Raw genomic sequence first — 20,564 nt, forward strand, 5'->3', positions numbered from 1 at the left:
ATTATCTTACTTGTCAAAGAACCAAGAGAATTTCTCGTAAGGTTCAAACGGCTGATTTAACAAAGCCGACAAGACCAATTTTAAATCCTAAGTATTAAGAGGTGCCTTGATATGGGGGATAAACTGTGTTACCCCCTGAATAAGCTACGCACCAAGAGTAGGAAGCAACAGGCCGTAGGAAAAGACATTGACATGGCCTGGATCTGGCTCTTGATAAAAGTCAAGGCCAGCTTCATTTCAGATCACATAGGCAGGAATCCTGCCTATTGACATACTTCCTGGGGTGCCAACTCCTGGATCCATACCAAGAAACCTATGCCTTCCAGATTCTATAGTAAGTAATTGTGGAAGCCGGCTTCCTGGCATTAGTCAAAGTAGACACTACTGAAGGAGATCACCCACGATCTTTTATAGAGTCTTATCTTTATCTTTTTATAAACTCCTTGTCCATAAAGTTGGATGAAATACCGGACCTTGTGCAAGAAAGGTCTGGCTATAATGGCAGAGTCCAAAGGACTCCTACTGCCATCTTTATGATCTTGAAAAATTAAGATCTTCTGGGACCTGGCTGGGGTCACCAGAATCGCCTCTTCTTGTTCCTGCTTAATCCTGCGGACAAGGCGCGGAAGTATCAGAACTGGAGGAAAAGCATAGATCAGTGAAAACTGATCCCCTGGGAAGACTAATGCGTCTGTTCCTCCTGCTAGCGGACCCCTTGTTTGACATAAAGTTGTCGACCTTCTTTTTTTTTTTATCCAGAAAAAAAACTAGTATCCAGCCACGGCCCCCATAGTTTTTCAAATTTATCAGGGCAACCTCTATGCTGATAGACAATTTTGTCTATTCTCAGCGTATTACCAACTGTCAGGGAAATAGGCGCAATCTCACGAGGTACGTTCGTGTTAACGCGCGTCAGCGCCTACGGAAGCGTAAGGTAGTTTCAAGACGAACGGCCGACGCTACGTCTAACCAGGCGGGCATACGCGGTGTTGATACGAACACGCAACGTACTCGACGTAGCCGTACGATCGCCTCGACGCGCTCACGACGTGACCTGGGCACCTCGCCTATTTAAACGTTCGCCTGACAGTGCTGCACCGCTGGATTATTGTCAGCTCCCCTGTGTACCTGTACCCGTGATTTCTGCTATCCGATCTCCTGTGTACCGACCCGGCTTGCTCGACCTGCTCCTGTTGTTCTCCTGGCTCTTACTCCTGGCTTGTACCCGACGTTCCTTGTCTGCTCCCTGCACCCGATCCCGGCTTGGCTTGACTACTCTTCTAAACTTCTGCTGCTCCGCTCTTGGACTTCCTAGCACGGTTGCCCCCAGAGACTTGTTTACCCAGGCTCTTGTCCTCTGCTGCTGCTACCTGGCAACCTGTGCTACTGTGGGCACTGCATCCCTGTGTCATCTTCAGGGTTGTGCTGCACTCGGCCGCAAGGGGAGCCCTCTCAGCATCTCGGCCTCACTCCTGATCGTGACAGTATAATCCAGCCATGCCAGGGGCCGACAGAGGTGACTCCCTAATGGAGGCCATTTTACAAGAAGTTAAGGCCCTTACTCCAGCTATTCAGGAGCTCCAAGAAAGATATCTCTGGCTGAAGGAACACCTGCAGCACTCTTGAACCGCCCACCTCCTCTGGTCAAGTTCCTGTTTTTACAACTTCAACCTCTCCAGAACCACGAGTCCCAGCCCCAGAGCACTTTTATGGGGACCGAAGGAAATTCAGATCCTTCAAGAACTCATGTTTTCTTTACTTCTCCCTGCAACCTTAGACCTTTTCTTCAGAAGCGACCAAGGTGGGGTTCACCATTTCACTGTTGAGGGACGATCCCCAGACGTGGGCTCATGGCCTGCTGGAACAATGCAGCCCTTCTGTGAATACCTTGGATCAGTTCTTCAAGGCTATGGCACGCCTGTATGATGACCCTTTTCGGACAGCAACAGCTGAAGCAACCTTGTACGCCCTTCGCCAGGGTGAGCGGCCTGCAGAGGACTATACAGTAGAATTTCGTACCTGGAGCTCTGATTCCGGCTGGAATGAAGCAGCACTAAGATATCAATATCGGGTGGGGTTGTCTGAAGCCCTCAAAGACGAGTTAGCCAGATTAGAGGTTCCCTCTACCCTTGAGGATCTTATCCTACTCACTATCCAGCTCGACAGGCGTCTACGGGAGCGCCAGTCTGAACGCGCTCGGATTTCTTGTTCTATCCAGGCTCCACCTTCAGCTCGCCCAGCAGTAACCTCCGTTTGGAAGGGCATGCCTCATCCCGCTTTAACCTCCGAAGAGAGACTTCATCGCCGACAGGCACACCTTTGTTTCTATTGTGGGGAATCAGGACATTTCATTAACAACTGCCCCACAAGAGCAAGTAAACCAGTCAACTGCACTCCTTTTCACCTTCAGGTAGCAAAGTCGGCTTCCGCCCATATCACCCTTCCGGTCACATTGATGGTGGCAGGTAAAGGAGTTCTTCTACAGGCAATAATTGACTCCGAAGCCTGTAGCTGCTTCCTGGACTTAACCCTGGCTAAGAGTCTGGCTCTCCCACTTAACCTCAAGAAACAGAGATTGACTGTCCATCTGGCCGATGGCTCCTTACCTAGTTCTGGCCATGTCACCAGGGAAACAATACCCATTCTGGCGATCACCGATTCAGGTCATCGGGAATTCCTTAAATTCGATGTTCTGAGTTCTCCGATGTTCCCTGTTATCCTAGGGATTCCTTGGCTACAGGCTCACAACCCCCGGATCGATTGGCTCAAGAAGGTGGTATCCTTCACATCTGCCTATTGCCAACAGCATTGCCTGGATTCCGTATCCCATGACTTGCCCAGTTGTCTGACCGTTCAACCTGTACCCAGTCCAGTTCCTCACATACCAGCAGTTTACCAGGAATTTAGAGATGTGTTCGACAAGAAGAAAGCCGATACCCTACCTCCACACCGCCCCTATGATTGCCCCATCGAGTTATTACCCGAGGCTCCCATTCCCTTTGGCCGGATATTTCCCCTTTCTGAGACTGAACTTGAGGCCCTGAGACAATACATAGATGAGAACCTGGCCAAAGGATTCATTCGTCCCTCTTCATCCCCTGCCGGTGCAGGCATCTTTTTTGTGGAAAAAAAGGACAAGACTTTAAGACCATGTGTGGACTACAGGGAATTAAATAATATTACCATTAAAAACTGTTACCCACTTCCGCTCATCCCCGAACTCTTCCAAAGATTCCACACCTCACATATCCTCACCAAACTTGATCTACGTGGGGCTTACAACCTTGTCCGTATCCGGGAGGGGGACGAGTGGAAGACCGCTTTCAGAACAAGATTCGGGCATTTCGAGTATTTAGTCATGCCCTTTGGACTATGTAATGCCCCAGCAACCTTTCAGCATTTCATTAATGATATCTTCCGGGAGCATTTAGACCACTTTGTTGTCGCTTATCTTGACGACATTCTTATTTTTTCAACTTCTCTGGAACTTCACAGGGTACATGTTAAGAAGGTACTATGTATTCTTAGAACACATGGGTTATATGTCAAAGCCGAGAAGTGTGATTTCGAAAAGGAATCCATTCATTTCTTGGGACTCATCACCACAGGTGGAATTGCCATGGACCCGCAGAAAGTAAAGTCTATCCTGGTATTCCCAGGCGGTCTCCCATCTCCAGTCCAGTGCTGCTTCTCTGTAGCCCAGGTCAGGCGCTTCTGCCACTGTTTCTGGTTCAAAAGTGGCTTGACCTGGGGAATGCGGCACCTGTAGCCCATTTCCTGCACACGCCTGTTCACGGTGGCTCTGGATGTTTCTACTCCAGACTCAGTCCACTGCTTCCGCAGGTCCTCCAAGGTCTGGAATCGGTCCTTCTCCTCATTCAATCCAGTGCTGTGCACATCTACAGCTCTTCTCTCCCCTCACTCACTCGGCTCATAGGCTTTGCCAAGGCACCAGAAGCCATTGGCTCCCACTGCTGTCCATCAAATCCAGAGATGGAGTGAGGGGCAGGGCAGAGTCCTGCTTTCTATAGACATCAGTGCTCAGGTGCAAGCCTGCATAAGTGCCCCCTTAGGAATCTGCTTCCCATGCGGGCACTGGACATATGAGGAGCCAGTAATGCCAGTGGGGTACCCAAGAAAAGGAGGTTCAGTTAGGAAAGTGGGAACTTTTTTTTTCTTTTTTCTTGGTGTGTGTGTGTCTGTTTTTTGTATGGGTTTTTTTTTTTTTTTTTTCTTCAATGTTACATTGATAAGCAAGTTAATGGCTAAACACCCATTTTTATTTCTGGAGACCCGAGGACGAGACAGGAAGCAGTGCCAGTTGAAGACAAGGAGATGACCTTCAGAAGAGTACAAGATGCCTTTCCGATGGGAACCGACACAAAACCGCCAGGTTTGAAGACATGCCGAATCTTTACAACGGCACACGAGGCTTATGCTACAAGAGGTGGAGGCAACAGCAGTACGTGATGCGCGTCAATGAGGTCGTCGGTGAGTATTTTATAGTTTTCCTAGCATCTGTGAATTAACCACTTAACAACCGCCCATAGCCGATTAATTAGATGTTATAACAGAAACGAAGAAACACCCTTAATAACCAGACCAATTTTCAGCTTTTGGTCCTCTCACAATTTGAATGACAATTACTCAGTCATGCAACACTGTACCCATATGAAATTTTTGTCCTTTTTTTCACACAAATAGAGCTTTCATTTGGTTGTATTTAATCACCTCTCAGTTTTTTTTTTTTGTGCTATAAAAGAAAAAAGACCGAAAATTCTGTGAAAAAATTAATTTTTCTTCGTTTCTGTTATAACATTTAGCAGATTAGTAATTTTTTCTTCATAAATTTTGGCCAAAATTTATACTACTACATATCTTTGGTAAAAATAAGTACAAATTGGTGGCTATTATTTGGTCTTTGTGAAAGTTATAGAGTCCACAAGCTATGGTGCCAATATCTGAAAATTGATCACACCTGAAGTACTGACGGCCTATTTCAATTCTTGAGACCCTAACATGCCAGAAAAGTACAAATACCCCCCAAACGACCCCTTTTTGTAAAGAAGACATTCCAAGGTATTTAGTAAGAGGCATGATGAGTTTTTTGAAGTTGTCATTTTTTCCCACAATTCTTTGCAAAATCAAGATTTTTTTTCCTTTTTTTTTTCCACAAAATTGTCATATCAGTTTATTTCTCACACACAGCATATGCATACAACAAATTACACCCCAAAACACATTCTGCTATTACTCCCGAGTACGGCAATACCACATGTGTGAGACTTTTACACAGTGTGGCCACATACAGAGGCCTAACATGCAAGGAGCGCCATCAGGCGTTCTGGAGCACCCAGGACAATTCTGACATTTCTCTCCTACATGTAAAAATCATCATTTATTTGCTAGAAAATTACACAGAACCCCAACATTATATATTTTTGTTTAGCAAAGACCCTGGAGAATACAATGGTGGTCGTTGCAAATTTTTATCTCACACGGTATTTGCGCAGCAATTTTTCGAACGCGTGAAATATGTGTGCCCTAGATTCAGGCTTTACGCAGACTTGTACAACTAGAGGGGAAGAGTTAATGAGCCCAGCTGAAGTAAGTGGGCTCATTAAGACCTCTACAAAAAACCCCAGCATGCTTAGGGAGATGCTCCATCCTGGAACCAGTTTTGTGTGTATAGACTGGGGAGTGTGATACCTGTTCTGTGCGGTGAGATAACGCCTGTGTGGCAAACCCCTACAACAGAGACAGGGACTGGGGGCAGCACAAGGCTGCACTCAGTTGTTAGACAGGGAGTCTAAGTGTGTAATTAGAGGTCAAGCTGACCAGGATTTATTTTCATGTTTTATTTTTGTTTGGCTGTTATGTTTCACTGCATGTAGCATAAATAAACTGCATCTTTTGTTTTTTTGCACCTACAACGCTGTCTGCTGTGCCTAATTTTGTGTTGTGAACCCATCCAGGGGGTCACACACACCCGACAGTCTCTCCTCAGCTGACGAGAAGACAATCACCCTACAACACAAGGACACGAGCTGTGGGACATGTGAGGGTTTCAAACTGGTATTCCTGATACAGGAACGACTGTTTTCCCAGCACCAGGCTCAATTTTATAGCGGCTTTAAATTTCAGCGATTAAGTGCAATATGTATAGTGCCTCTGTTTTTGTATCTGGGACTATGCCTACTATGCCTATGCCTACCAAAAGACACCACAGACCCAAAAAAGTCAAGGTTTCACCCCCAGGTGCTAGGATCCCGAGTCGCATTTCTATGCGGTCATCCTCTCCTGAATGACCAATTATGGCAAGCCAGGATGAGCCATTGGAACAAATTGATGGTGTAACTACTTCTCACATTTCAGCCCCTGTATATGTGATTGAAGATGTCCTTTCCTCCTCCCTGCAGGGTCTGGAAGAAAGATTAGTGGCTTTAATTGCATCCTCATGATGGATAGGAAGAGTGCTAGATTCCCCTCCCCCACTTGCGAACCTTTGCAAGGTGAACAGTGGGCACAGGATAAGGTGTTACTCTCGGTTGATCAGGAGGAAAACAGATTCCTCTGCGGAGCAAACAATGCTAGATGAGCTGTTTTCAGCCTCTCAAATCTAAGAAATTGCTGATGCAATCTTAGGAGCTGGTTCGTTCTACTTTCATGCTACCGCTAACGGAGTCTCCTCAAAGTTTGGTTTCTTCCTTGGTTCCTTTAAAACGCTCAACATTTGCAGGCGTTTCCTGCACATGCATTACTAGAACAGCTTATTGTTGCTGAATGGGATCACCCGGATAAGCATTTTTTCCCTCTTAAGGAAATTGCAATTCTCTATCCCCTGGAGGAGAAATTCTCCAAAAGATGGAAAATACCAGCAGTTGACACTGCAATTTACAATGTGAATAAAGACCTAACTTGTCCAGTAGACAATGCACCGATTCTTAAGGATCCAACAGATAAGGAGTTGAAATCCCTGTTAAGATCTACTTTTTCCATGGCAGGTGAAACTACTTAGTCTGCAGTCGCTGCAATAAGCGTCTGTCAATCCCTAAAGAACCAATTTAAACAGGCCCTTAGAGAGCTTCCTGCACAACAAGCCCGAGATTTGGCTGAACTACCAAAAGCATTATGCTTTGCCATATATGCTATTAAAGATTCTATTCACCAGGCGTCATGTCTTATGCTTGTGCATATGCGTAGAATCCCGTGGTTAAAAAATTTGGTCAGCTGAAGCATCATGTAAAGACCTTGTAACTGGGCTCCTTTTCATGGGGAGTGACTATTTGGAGAAAACTTGGACAAATATATCCAAACAATTTCTAATGGGAAAAGTACTCTTTTGCCAGTCAAAAGAAAGTATAAACGCCCTTCATTTAAAAGGGCTCTTTCCCCCTATGCCAGGGGCTTCCGCCTCTAGGCAGAGGTGACGGCCTCCACCGTCACACTCTAGAGGAAAATCCCAAAGTCAGACCCAGGCTTTAAAAGAAGTCCTGGGGTCGGAAACCTGCAAAGCAGAATCATAAAGCCTCATCGTGAAGAGGCAACACCCCTCACCAAAGTGGGGGGAAGACTTCTACAGTTTCCAGAATTCTGGAAAGCAAGAAATTCTGGACAGATGGGTCATCTCCACTGTAACGATGAGGTACAAGCTGGAATTTTGGCACTTTCTACCGTCTTGCTTCCTGAGGTCAAGCACTAGACCAATTAATATCTCAAAGGGTGATCATACAGATCCCCCAAAAAGGAGCAAGGCTTGGGGTTTTATTCAAACCTTTTTACAGTACCGAAACCAAAGGGACATGTCAGACCCATTCTAGATTTAAAAAATCTAAAGCCGTTCCTAAAGATACATGCCTTTCGCATGGAGACTATCAGGTCAGTAGTTTATATCCTAGGAGGAGAGCTTCTGGTATCAATCGACATCAGGGATACATATCTGCATGTCCCTATATTTCCCACTCATCAAGAGCTCTGCGGTTTGAGTTGGAACAGCAGCATTTCCAGTTCGTAGCCCTGCCCTTTGGGCTAGCCACAGCACCCCAGGTGTTCACTAAAGTGCTGGGTCCACCTCTAGCCAGATTAAGGGCACATGGCATAAGTCGTAGCATACCTAGACAATCTGTTAATAATCAGTTGGCTCATTTGGAGCAAAGCATACGCACTACAACCATCTGAAGAGTTCGGATTCTAAACCTAGAGAAATCTTCCTTAATACTGCTAAAAAAGCTGGAGTACTTGGGTCTGATCGTAGACAGAGCCCACGAAAAAGGTGCTCTTGCCTCGGGCAAAGATCAACTCCATAAGAGTTGGTGCGGATGGTCAGGTCAAATGGCCTAATCTCGGAGGCTAAGCAGGGTCAGGCCTGGTTAGTACCTGGATGGGAGACTGCCTGGGAATACCATGTGGCATAGGCTTCTTTTTTTTTTTTGCCGTTGACTTGTTATTTTCCCTTGTTTACCAAGGTGACAATCTTGGTGTTTGTCAAGAGAGTTGAGGGTGCCCAAAGCAATTGCCTATGGGCACATCACCCTGAAAGCACCCTATCTTGTCCGATCTCGGAGGTTATGCAGGGTCGGGCCTGGTTAGTACCTGGATGGGAGACCACCTGGGAGTACCAGGTGCCGTAGGTTTATTTTTTTAAATTTTTTTGGTGTTGACTTGTTTTTTTCCCTTGTTTCCCAAGGTGACAATCTTGGCATTTGTCAAGAGGGCTGAGGGTGCCCAAAGAGATTGTCTACGGCACATCACCCTACTACTCTGAGAAGTAAGGGCGGGCTGGGTTAGTACGCAGATGGGAGACCGCCTGGGAATACTAGGTGCTGTAGGTTTCTTTTCTTTTTTTCTCTTTTTACCCATGGATACCATCTTGGCATTTGTCAAGAGGGTTGAAGTTGCATAAAGAGCTTGCCTACGGCCACATCACCCTGAAAGCGAACCATCTCATCTGATCTCGGAGACTAAGCAGTGGCGGGCCTGGTTATTACTTGGATGGGAGACCGCCTGGGAATATCAGGTGCTATAGGCTTCTTTTTTTTTTCTTTTTGGCATTGACTTGTTTTTTTCCCTTGTTTCTCAAGGTGACCATCTTGGCGTTTGTCAAAAAGGGTTGAGGATACCCAAAGGGATTGCCTACAGCCATATCACCGTGAAAGCGCCCAATCTCATCTGATCTCGGAGGCTAAGCATGGTCGGGCCTAGTGGCCATCTTTGCATTTGTCAAGAGGGATGAGGGTGCCCATAGAGATTGCCCATGGGTAGGGTCGGGCCTGGTAAGTACCTGGAAGTGTATTTTGGCATTTGTCAAGGGGGTTGACGGTGCCCAAAAAGATTGGCTACGGCCACATCACCTTGAAAGCGCCCCATCTTGTCTCACCTCGGAGGCTAAGCAGGGGCTGAGCCTGGTTAATACCTGGATGGCCAGGTGCCGTAGGCTTATTTATTTTTTTGCGTTTACTTGTTTTTTTCCCTTGTTTCCCAAGGTGACTATATTGGCGTTTGTCAAGATGGTTGAGGGTGTCTGAAGAAATTGCCTATGGCCACATTGCCCTGAAAGTGACTAATCTCGGAGGCTAAGCATGATCAGGCCTGGTTAGTACCTGGATGAGAGACTGCCTGGGAATACCAGGTGCCATAGGCTTCTCTTTTTTTCTTTTTTGGGCTTTTTTTTCAAGAGGGTTCAGGGTGCCCAAAGCGATTGCCTACAGCCACATCTCCCTGAAAGCAACTGATCTCATCTGATCTCGGATGCTTAGCAGGGTTGGGCCTGGTTAGAACCTGGATGGGAGACCCCCTAGGAATACCAAGTGCTGTAGGTTTCTTTTTTTTGTTGTTGTTGACTTGTTTTTTTTCCCTTGTTTCCCAAGGTGACCATCTTGGCGTTTGTCAAGAGGGTTGAGGGTGCCGCAAGAGATTGCCTATGGCCACATCACCCTGAAAGCTCCTGATCTTGTCTGATCCCGGAGGTTGAGCAGCATTTGGCCTGGTTAGTAACAAATGGGAGACCTCCTGGGAATACCCAGTGCCACGGGCTTCTTTTTTTCTTTTTTTTTTGGTGTTGACTTGTTTTCTCCCTTGTTTACCAAGGTGATTATCTTGGCGTTTGTCAAGACGGTTGAGGGCACCCAAAGAAATTTCCTATGGCCACAGTTTGAAAGCGACCAATCTCGTCTAATCTCGGAGGATAAGCAGGGTCAGGCCTGGTTAGTACCTGGATGGGAGACTGCCTGGGAATACCAGGTGGCATAGACTTTTTTTTTTTTTTGGGTGTTGACTTGTTATTTTCCCTTGTTTACTAAGGTGACCATCTTTGCGTTTTTTATGAGGGTTGAGAGTGCCCAAAGCAATTGAATACGGCCATATCTCCCTGAAAGTAACAAATCTCATCTGATCTCGGAGGCTTAGCAGGGTCGGGCCTGGTTAGTACCTGGATGGGAGACTGCCTGGGAATACCAGGTGGCATAGACTTTTTTTTTTTTTTGGGAGTTGACTTGTTAATTTCCCTTGTTTACCAAGGTGACCATCTTGGGATTTTTCAAGAGGGTTGAGAGTCCCCAAAGCGATTGCCTACGGCCACATCTCCCTGAAAGCAACCAATCTCATCTGATCTTGGAGGCTTAGCAGAGTTGGGCCTGGTTAAAACCTGGATGGGAGACCCCCTGGGAATACCAAGTGCCGTAGGTTTCTTTTTTTTTTTTTTTATGTTGACTTGTTTTTTTTTTCCCTTGTTTCCTAAGGTGACCATCTTGGCGTTTGTCAAAAGGGTTGAGGGTGCTGAAAGAGATTGCCTACGGCCATATCACAGTGAAAGCGCCCAATCTCGTCTGATCTCGGAGGCTAAGCAGGGTCGGGCTTAGTGACCATCTTTGCATTTGTCAAGAGGGATGAGGGTGCCCAAAGAGATTGCCTATGGGCAGGGTAGGGCCTGGTTAGTACCTGAATGGGAAACCGCCTGGTAATACAAGGTGATGTAGGCTTCTTTTTTTTGGGGGGGGGGGCGTTGACTTGTTTTTTTCCCTTGTTTCCCAAGGTTATTATCTTGGCGTTTGTCAAGACGATTGAGGGCACCCAAAGAGATTTCCTATGGCCACATCACCTTGAAAGCGACCAATCTTGTCTAATCTCGGAGGCTAAGCAGGCTTAGGCCTGGTTAGTACCTGGATGGGAGACTGCCTGGGAATACCAGGTAGCATAGGCTTCTTTTATTTTTTTTTGCCGTTGACTTATTTTTCCTTGTTTTCCATGGTGACTATCTTGGCATTTGTGAAGGAGGTTTAGGGTGCCCAAAGAGATTGTCTTTGGCCTCATCACCCTGAAAGCTCAAAATCTCGTCTTATCTTGGAGGCTAAGCAGGGTCGGGCCTGATTAGCATCTGGAGGGGAGACCGCCTGGGAATACCAGGAGCTGCAGTCTTCTTTTTTTTTTTTTTTGCGTCGACTTGTTTTTTTCCCTTGTTTCCCAAGGTGACCATCTTGAGGTTTGTCAAGAGGGTTGACGGTGCCCAAAGAGATTGCCTATGGCCACATCACCCTCAAAGCCCTAATCTCGTCTGATCTCGGAGGCTAAACAGGGTCAGGCCTGGTCAGTACCTGGATGGGAGACCGCCTGAGAATAGCATGTGCCATAGGCATCTTTTTTTTTTTTTTGCCGTTAACTTGTTTTTTTTTCCCTTGTTTCCCAAGATGACCATCTTGGCGTTTGTCAAGAGGGTGGAGTGTGCCCAAAGAGAATGCCTACAGCCACATCACCCTAAAAGCACCTGATCTTGGAGGCTAAGCAGAGTCGGGCCTGGCTAGTACCTGCATTAGTTGACCTGTTTTTTATTTCTGGTTTCCCAAGATGACCTTCTTGGCATTTCTCAAGAGGGTTTTGGGTGCCAGAAGAGATTGCCTATGGCCACTCCACTCTGAAAGCACCCGATCTCATCTGGTCTTGAAGACTAAGCAGAGATGGGCCTGCTTAGTACCTGGATGGGAGACTGCCTTTTTTTGTGGTTCCCCAAGGTGACCATCTTGGCATTTCTCAAGAGGGTATTCCCAGGCGGTCTCCCATCTAGGTACTAACCAGGCCCGTCCCTGCTTAGTATCAGATGCTTTCAGGGTGATGTTGCCATAGGCACTCACTTTTGGCACCCTCAACCCTCTTGACAAACACCAAGATGGTCACCTTGGGAAACAAGGGAAAAAAAGAAGTCAACTATGCCATATTAGCACCTCAAGAAATGAGATAGGCAGTCATAAACTAAAAGATGCGTAAATTCCAGAAAATGTACCATCGTTTTCAGACGCTATAACATTTGAGCAAACCAATAAATATACACTTATTAACATTACCAAAGACATGTGGCTGAATACATTTTGACCTAAAAGTATGAATAAAATTGAGTTTATTGGATTTTTCTTATAACAAAAAGCAGAAAATATAATTTTCTTTCAATATTTTTTAGATTTTTCCGTTTATATCGCAAAAAAAAAAAAAAAAAAAAAAAAATTGCAGAGGCAATCAAATACCTTCAAAAAAAAAACCTCTCTATTTGTGGGGAAAAAAGGATGAACTACGTGACCCACACTGACCTACCTGACACACGCTGACCTACCTGACATACATACACTGACCTACCTGACACACACTGACCTGGTCCCTGACATACAAACTCTGATTGACCTACCTGACCAGGAGGAGATAGACTTCATGTGTTCAGGTACTACAGCAGCAGCTCATCCGTGGTGCTGGTGTGCAAGGAAGCCAGAGGAGAAGAGGAGAGCCGCCCGTCCAAGTGGGTATTGATGTGGTGCGGCCGCCGCATTGTCATTTCTGCCTTCTTCCTGCTCCAGTACAGCAAGCTGGGAGAGGACTAAGATTGCAGGAGTGTAGGCTAAGGGAGCCGCTGCGAATGCTGCTCAGGGTGGCGGCGTCATCCCTTTCTCTCCCTCCTGGGCTCTACACTCCACGCTACCATAACAGCTGCGGGACAATCCAGACCAGAAGTCGTAGGCCAGGCCCCACGAGCACTAGCGCGGAGGAGGAGGAAGTGCAATCCTCCTCTGCTTTGAATGTTGGGCAGTGTGGGCACAGTGGGCAGTGACGTTAATGGTTGCTAGCCGCCAGGCGGCTATAGCAATCAGTGACCAAGAGTAAAGTCGGGTGGAAGCGGGGCAGAGCTAAAGCTGGAGCTGGAGCCAACCATGGCTCAGTCTGCCCCTGTTCCCTGCATTCTGGACCGAGACTCTGGGCTACTGGTCCCAGACTACGGCCACCCCCTAAAGATGCCTCTGTTTGTTCCCAAAGTAGGGACGTACATCAGAGTGCAATGGTCGGCAAGTGGTTAAAGCGACGCAGTGCCGAATCGCAAAAAGTGCTCTGGTCTTTGGCCAGCCAAATGGTCCTGCGCTGAAGTGATTAAATGCCCACTCTCACACAGGGGGACACTCTCACACACATACAGGGACACTCACACACGGGGAGACACACACGGGGAGACACTCACACAGGGGGACACTCTCACACACACACACACACAGGGGGACACACACAAACACAGGGGGACACACACACAGGGGGACACACACACAGGGGGACACACATACACACACACACACACACACAGGGGGACACACACACACACAGGGACACACACACACAGGGGAAGACACACACAGTGGGAGACACACACACAGGGGGACACACACACACACACAAGGGGAGACACACACAAGGGGAGGCACACACACAGGGGACACACTCTCTCAAACAGGGGGACACACACACACGGGGACACACACACTCCCACCACACACACAGGGGGATACACACTCACACACACACACAGGGGGACACACACACACAGGGGGACACACACTCACCACACAGGGGGACACTCTCACACACACACACATACAGGGACACACACACGGGGAGACACACACACGGGGACACTCACACACACGGGGAACACACACACACACGGGGGACACACACAGGGACACACACATAGGGGGACATGACATACAAACTCTGATTGACCTACCTGACCAGGAGGAGATAAACTTCATGTGTTCAGGTACTACAGCAGCAGCTCATCCGTGGTGCTGGTGTGCAAGGCAGCCAGAGGAGAAGAGGAGAGCCGCCCGTCCAAGTGGGTATTGATGTGGTGCGGCCGCCGCATTGTCATTTCTGCCTTCTTCCTGCTCCAGTACAGCAAGCTGGGAGAGGACTAAGATTGCAGGAGTGTAGGCTAAGGGAGCCGCTGCGAATGCTGCTCAGGGTGGCGGCGTCATCCCTTTCTCTCCCTCCTGGGCTCTACACTCCACGCTACCATAACTGCTGCGGGACAATCCAGACCAGAAGTCGTAGGCCAGGCCCCACGAGCACTAGCGCGGAGGAGGAGGAAGTGCAATCCTCCTCTGCTTTGAATGTTGGGCAGTGTGGGCACAGTGGGCAGTGACGTTAATGGTTGCTAGCCGCCAGGCGGCTATAGCAATCAGTGACCAAGAGTAAAGTCGGGTGGAAGCGGGGCAGAGCTAAAGCTGGAGCTGGAGCCAACCATGGCTCAGTCTGCCCCTGTTCCCTGCATTCTGGACCGAGACTCTGGGCTACTGGTCCCAGACTACGGCCACCCCCTAAAGATGCCTCTGTTTGTTCCCAAAGTAGGGACGTACATCAGAGTGCAATGGTCGGCAAGTGGTTAAAGCGACGCAGTGCCGAATCGCAAAAAGTGCTCTGGTCTTTGGCCAGCCAAATGGTCCTGCGCTGAAGTGATTAAATGCCCACTCTCACACAGGGGGACACTCTCACACACATACAGGGACACTCACACACGGGGAGACACACACGGGGAGACACTCACACAGGGGGACACTCTCACACACACACACACAGGGGGACACACACAAACACAGGGGGACACACACACAGGGGGACACACACACAGGGGGACACACACACAGGGGGACACACATACACACACACACACACACACACAGGGGGACACACACACACACAGGGACACACACACACAGGGGAAGACACACACAGTGGGAGACACACACACAGGGGGACACACACACACACACAAGGGGATACACACACAAGGGGAGGCACACACACAGGGGACACACTCTCTCAAACAGGGGGACACACACACACGGGGACACACACACTCCCACCACACACACAGGGGGATACACACTCACACACACACACAGGGGGACACACACACACAGGGGGACACACACTCACCACACAGGGGGACACTCTCACACACACACACATACAGGGACACACACACGGGGAGACACACACACGGGGACACTCACACACACGGGGGACACACACACACACGGGGGGACACACACAGGGACACACACATAGGGGGACATGACATACAAACTCTGATTGACCTACCTGACCAGGAGGAGATAGACTTCATGTGTTCAGGTACTACAGCAACAGCTCATCCGTGGTGCTGGTGTGCAAGGCAGCCAGAGGAGAAGAGGAGAGCCGCCCGTCCAAGTGGGTATTGATGTGGTGCGGCCGCCGCATTGTCATTTCTGCCTTCTTCCTGCTCCAGCACAGCAAGCTGGGAGAGGACTAAGATTGCAGGAGTGTAGGCTAAGGGAGCCGCTGCGAATGCTGCTCAGGGTGGCGGCGTCATCCCTTTCTCTCCCTCCTGGGCTCTACACTCCACGCTACCATAACAGCTGCGGGACAATCCAGACCAGAAGTCGTAGGCCAGGCCCCACGAGCACTAGCGCGGAGGAGGAGGAAGTGCAATCCTCCTCTGCTTTGAATGTTGGGCAGTGTGGGCACAGTGGGCAGTGACGTTAATGGTTGCTAGCCGCCAGGCGGCTATAGCAATCAGTGACCAAGAGTAAAGTCGGGTGGAAGTGGGGCAGAGCTAAAGCTGGAGCTGGAGCCAACCAAGGCTCAGTCTGCCCCTGTTCCCTGCATTCTGGACCGAGACTCTGGGCTACTGGTCCCAGACTACGGCCACCCCCTAAAGATGCCTCTGTTTGTTCCCAAAGTAGGGACGTACATCAGAGTGCAATGGTCGGCAAGTGGTTAAAGCGATGCAGTGCCGAATCGCAAAAAGTGCTCTGGTCTTTGGCCAGCCAAATGGTCCTGCGCTGAAGTGATTAAATGCCCAAAATGGTCCTTGGTGACTAAAAAAGGCACACTCCTGACCTTTGAATGCCAAAAAGGTCCTCGGTGACCAGGGGCGGACTGACAGCTAATGGGGCCCCCAGGCAATAGAAGCTCATGGGGCCCCCTTGGGCACCACACCTGCACAGGGAGACACGGGGGGGAGCACACAGGGGGAAACTGGAGGAAGAACGCACACGCACACACAGGGACACACACACAGGGACACACACACACACAGGGGGACACACTCACACACACACACACACACACACACACACAGGGGGACACACTTACACACACAGGGGGAACCACTCACACACAGGGACACACTGACGCACACAGGGGGACACACACAGGGGGTCACACTCACACACAGGGGGAGAGACACACACACACACACACACAGGGGGAGAGACACACAGGGGAAGAAACACACACACACTCACACACACACAGGGGGAGACATACACACACAGGGCTAGACACACACACACAGGGGGAGACACACACACAGGGGGACACACACACTCACACCACACACAGGGAGACACGCACACTCACACAGGGGAGCACACACACTCACACGGGGGGGACACACAATCACATGGGGGGACATACACTCACACTGACACACACACACACACACACACAGGGGGGACACACCACACAGGGGGACACACTCACACAGAGACACACACTCACACAGGGGGACACTCTCTCTCACACACACACAGGGGGAGACACACACACAAAGAGGGAAGACACACACAAGGGGAGGCACACACACAGGGGGACACTCACACACACACAGGGGGACACACACACACGGGGACACTCACACACGCCGCACACAGGGGGACACACTCACACCACACACACACACACACACAGGGGGATACACTCTCACACACACACACACACAGGGGGATACACACGCACACTCACTCACACAGGGGGCGCACACACACAGGTGGACACACACTCACACCACACAGGGGGACACTCTCTCACACACACACACATACAGGGACACTCACACACGGGGAGACACACACAGGGGGACATTCACACAGGGGGACACTCTCACACACACACACAAGCACAGGGACACACACACACAAACACAGGGGGACACTCACACAAGGGGAAAACACGCACACAGGGGGACACACACTCACAGGGACACACACACACACACACACACAGGGGAAGACACACACAGTGGGACACACACACAGGGGGACACACACCCAGGGGGACACACACACAGGGGGAGAGAGACACACACACAGGGGGAGAGACACACAGGGGAAGAAATACACACACAGGGGGAGACACACACACAGGGGAAGAAACATACACACACACACACACAGGGGGACACACACATTCACACCACACATGGGGACACGCACACTCACACGGGGGGCACAAGCAATCACATGGGGACACACACACACTCATACGGACACACACACAGGGGGACACTCTCTCTCACACACACAAGGGGAGACACACACACAGGGGGACACACACAGGGGACACTCTCTCAAACAGGGACACACACACACGGGGACACTCACACACACCACACACAGGGGGACACACACACACTCACACCACACACACAGGGGGATACACACTCACACACAGGGGGACACGCACACTCACTCACACAGGGGGACACACACACACAGGGGGACACACACACACACAGGGGGACACACACACACAGATGGACACACACTCACCACACAGGGGGACACTCTCACACACACACATACAGGGACACACACACGGGGAGACGCACACACACGGGGACACTCACACACACGGGGGGGACACACACGGGGAGACACACACAGGGACGCACACATAGGGGGACATACACAGGGACACACACACACAGGGGGACACTCACACACACATGGGGACACTCACACACACAGGGGGACACTCACTCACACAGGGGGACACTCACATGGGGACACAAACACAGGGGGACACACTCACACGGGGGCACAGGGGGACAAACACACAGGGGGACACTCACAAACGGGGGGGCACTCACAGAGGGGGACACTGTGGGTTGGGGGGATCCGGGGCCACATGCATTCTGTACTGCCGCCTCCCATCACTTGTGGCAGGCCCAGGCTTCACTTACCGGATGCTGATAATAACGGCGCAGCTCCCTGCCGGCCCCTCCACTTATCTGCTGTGCCCGTATCACATGCCGCGATCATGCCAATTACAATACTGCTAACGGTGCGCTGCTCCCCACCGGCCCCTCCTCCCCTCCCGTCCGTCCCAGGTGCTTGTACGGTATGCGTTGTGACATCACCTGGGACGGACGGGAGGGAAGGAGGGGGCGGCGGGGAGCAGCGTGCCGTTAGAAGTACCGTTTGCAGTATTGTAATCGGCATGATCGCGGCATGTGATACGGCACATCCGCTTCAAGTGGCCTCTCATCTGGCCGAGACCGGGCCGGGCACCTAATGACCTCGGGCGGCACCCGAGTGACCGACTGGTCAGTCCGCCCCTGTCGGTGACCAAAAATAGCTGGGTGTGCTGTTTTTTTTCACTGGGGCCCATTTTTGGCCTCCAAGGATAATATTTAGTCTAGAAGGTCCGGGCTTTTTTTGGTAACTGAGGACCATTTTTGGTATTCAATGTTTGGTTGTTTGTATTGCACAGTGACCTTTCTGTAACCTCTAGCCTCCCTCTGCTGTGATTTATTACAGTGTACAGTATTTAAAAAAAATCGTATTCAGTTTGTTAGATCTTTTTTAGATCAGGTTAGATCAACTGTTGTTTGCGTTAGATCTCATACAGAAGAAGCAATATTAACAGTTATTTGCAGGGGGGGCTAACCCGTCATCAGCCCGCCTTATCAAATTTTCTGGCCAAAAATCATTCAGGCTGATAAATATTTGTTAGATCCGGTAAGATCAAGTGGTTTTAATGTTAGATCTCACATAATTAGAGACTTATTAAGAGATTAATGAGGGGGGCTGCCCCCTCCCCTTATCTCCTTTCCCATCAAAATAGAGATATTAGGTGGTACATATGGACGGGTTATCCCCCCACATGCAATTTTGGCCAGAAAAAAATATTCATTAGATCCGGTAAGATCAAGTGGTTTTGACGTTCGATCTCACATAATTAGAGACTTATTAAGTGAATAATGAGGGGGGTTGCCCCCCTTATTTAATTTTCTGCCCAAAAACCATTCAGGCTAATAGATATTCCTTAGATCCGGTAAGATCAAGTAGTTTTAATGTTAGATCTCCCATAATTTCAGAGATATTACACATCAAAATACAGATATTACGTGGTACATATGGACGGGTTAGCCCCCCCACATGCAATTTTCTGCCCAAAAATCATTCAGGCTAATAGTGTCAGAAACCATTAATCAGACCGAGACAGAAGTACAATTAAATCACACTTGTTTATTAAATAAAAAGGTGAGTAGAGAAAGTGTAGTCAAAGCATAGCCAGACTCCAGCAACCCGATCGAGTAGTCAGCCAGGCCAGAGTTCAATAACCAGATCGGGTAATCAGCCAGGCCAGAAGTCAGGGATCCAAGTGAAACAGCAGCAAGTGGAAAAAGGAGCCAGAAGGGATGTCAGCAAGCCAGTCTTTAAACAGAACTGCAGGAGATGGTTTCTTGTGATGTGACCAAGGCGAAGGCAGAGATGAAGTCAGCTGGACAGCTTTAAGTAGGCAGGTCAGACGAGCATGATAAGGAACAGCTGGTAACTGTGGAGAGAGATGAGAGCTGGCAATTAGCCAACAGCTGAGCAGCCAACCCAGAGAAGTAAGGGCTAAACCAGCCCTGAAAAATAGATATTCATTAGATCCGGGAAGAGCAATTGGTTTTAACGTTTGATCTCACATCATTTCAGAGATATTCCACATCAAAATAGAGATATTAGGTGGTACATAAGGAAGGGTTAGCCCCCCTTATCAAATTTTCTGGCCAAAAATCATTCAGGCTAATAGATATTCGTTAAATCCGGTAAGATCAAGTGGTGTTAACGTTACCTAACGGATCTCAACCAGTGTCAGTCTGCCCCAGTCAGCTCTTTAGCGCGGGCTAGGGGAGAATGAACGCAGGGGGACTCTTATGACAATACATATAAAAATACATCTAAGATTTTCCACAACGTGCCACCAGAGCCAGATTTACAGTTCACACCCATGGACTCACAAAGATCTCAGCCAGTGACTGTATCTCACTCTCTACCCGTTTCTGAAGATGAAAACAGAGGATAAAGAGAAAGATTGTCTGTGGCCATCTCAAATGTCAGGGCCTGCCACCTCCCCTTTTCTTCTCCTCCCAAGGTGATTGAGGTGACTCTCAGGCCAGAGGATCCTGAGTTTGGACCTTAAAGTCCACCTTTTGAAGAGTTGGAAGA

The 20,564-nt window shown here is 49.1% G+C and overlaps 4 pseudogenes; all 4 read left to right on the forward strand.

Annotated features, from left to right (window-relative positions):
* Nucleotides 1-8,514: 8,514 nt before the first annotated feature.
* On the forward strand, nucleotides 8,515-8,633 carry LOC143932323 (5S ribosomal RNA; annotated as a pseudogene).
* A 1,066-nt stretch (nucleotides 8,634-9,699) lies between these two features.
* On the forward strand, nucleotides 9,700-9,818 carry LOC143931043 (5S ribosomal RNA; annotated as a pseudogene).
* A 530-nt stretch (nucleotides 9,819-10,348) lies between these two features.
* LOC143932121 (5S ribosomal RNA) lies at nucleotides 10,349-10,467 on the forward strand (annotated as a pseudogene).
* A 97-nt stretch (nucleotides 10,468-10,564) lies between these two features.
* Nucleotides 10,565-10,683, forward strand: LOC143931579 (5S ribosomal RNA; annotated as a pseudogene).
* The last annotated feature ends 9,881 nt before the right edge of the window (nucleotides 10,684-20,564 follow it).

Source organism: Lithobates pipiens, unplaced genomic scaffold, assembly GCF_037356315.1.
Source record: "Lithobates pipiens isolate NorthernLeopardFrog02 unplaced genomic scaffold, aLitPip1_a1.2 Scaffold_25, whole genome shotgun sequence".
Lineage (NCBI taxonomy): Eukaryota > Metazoa > Chordata > Amphibia > Anura > Ranidae > Lithobates > Lithobates pipiens.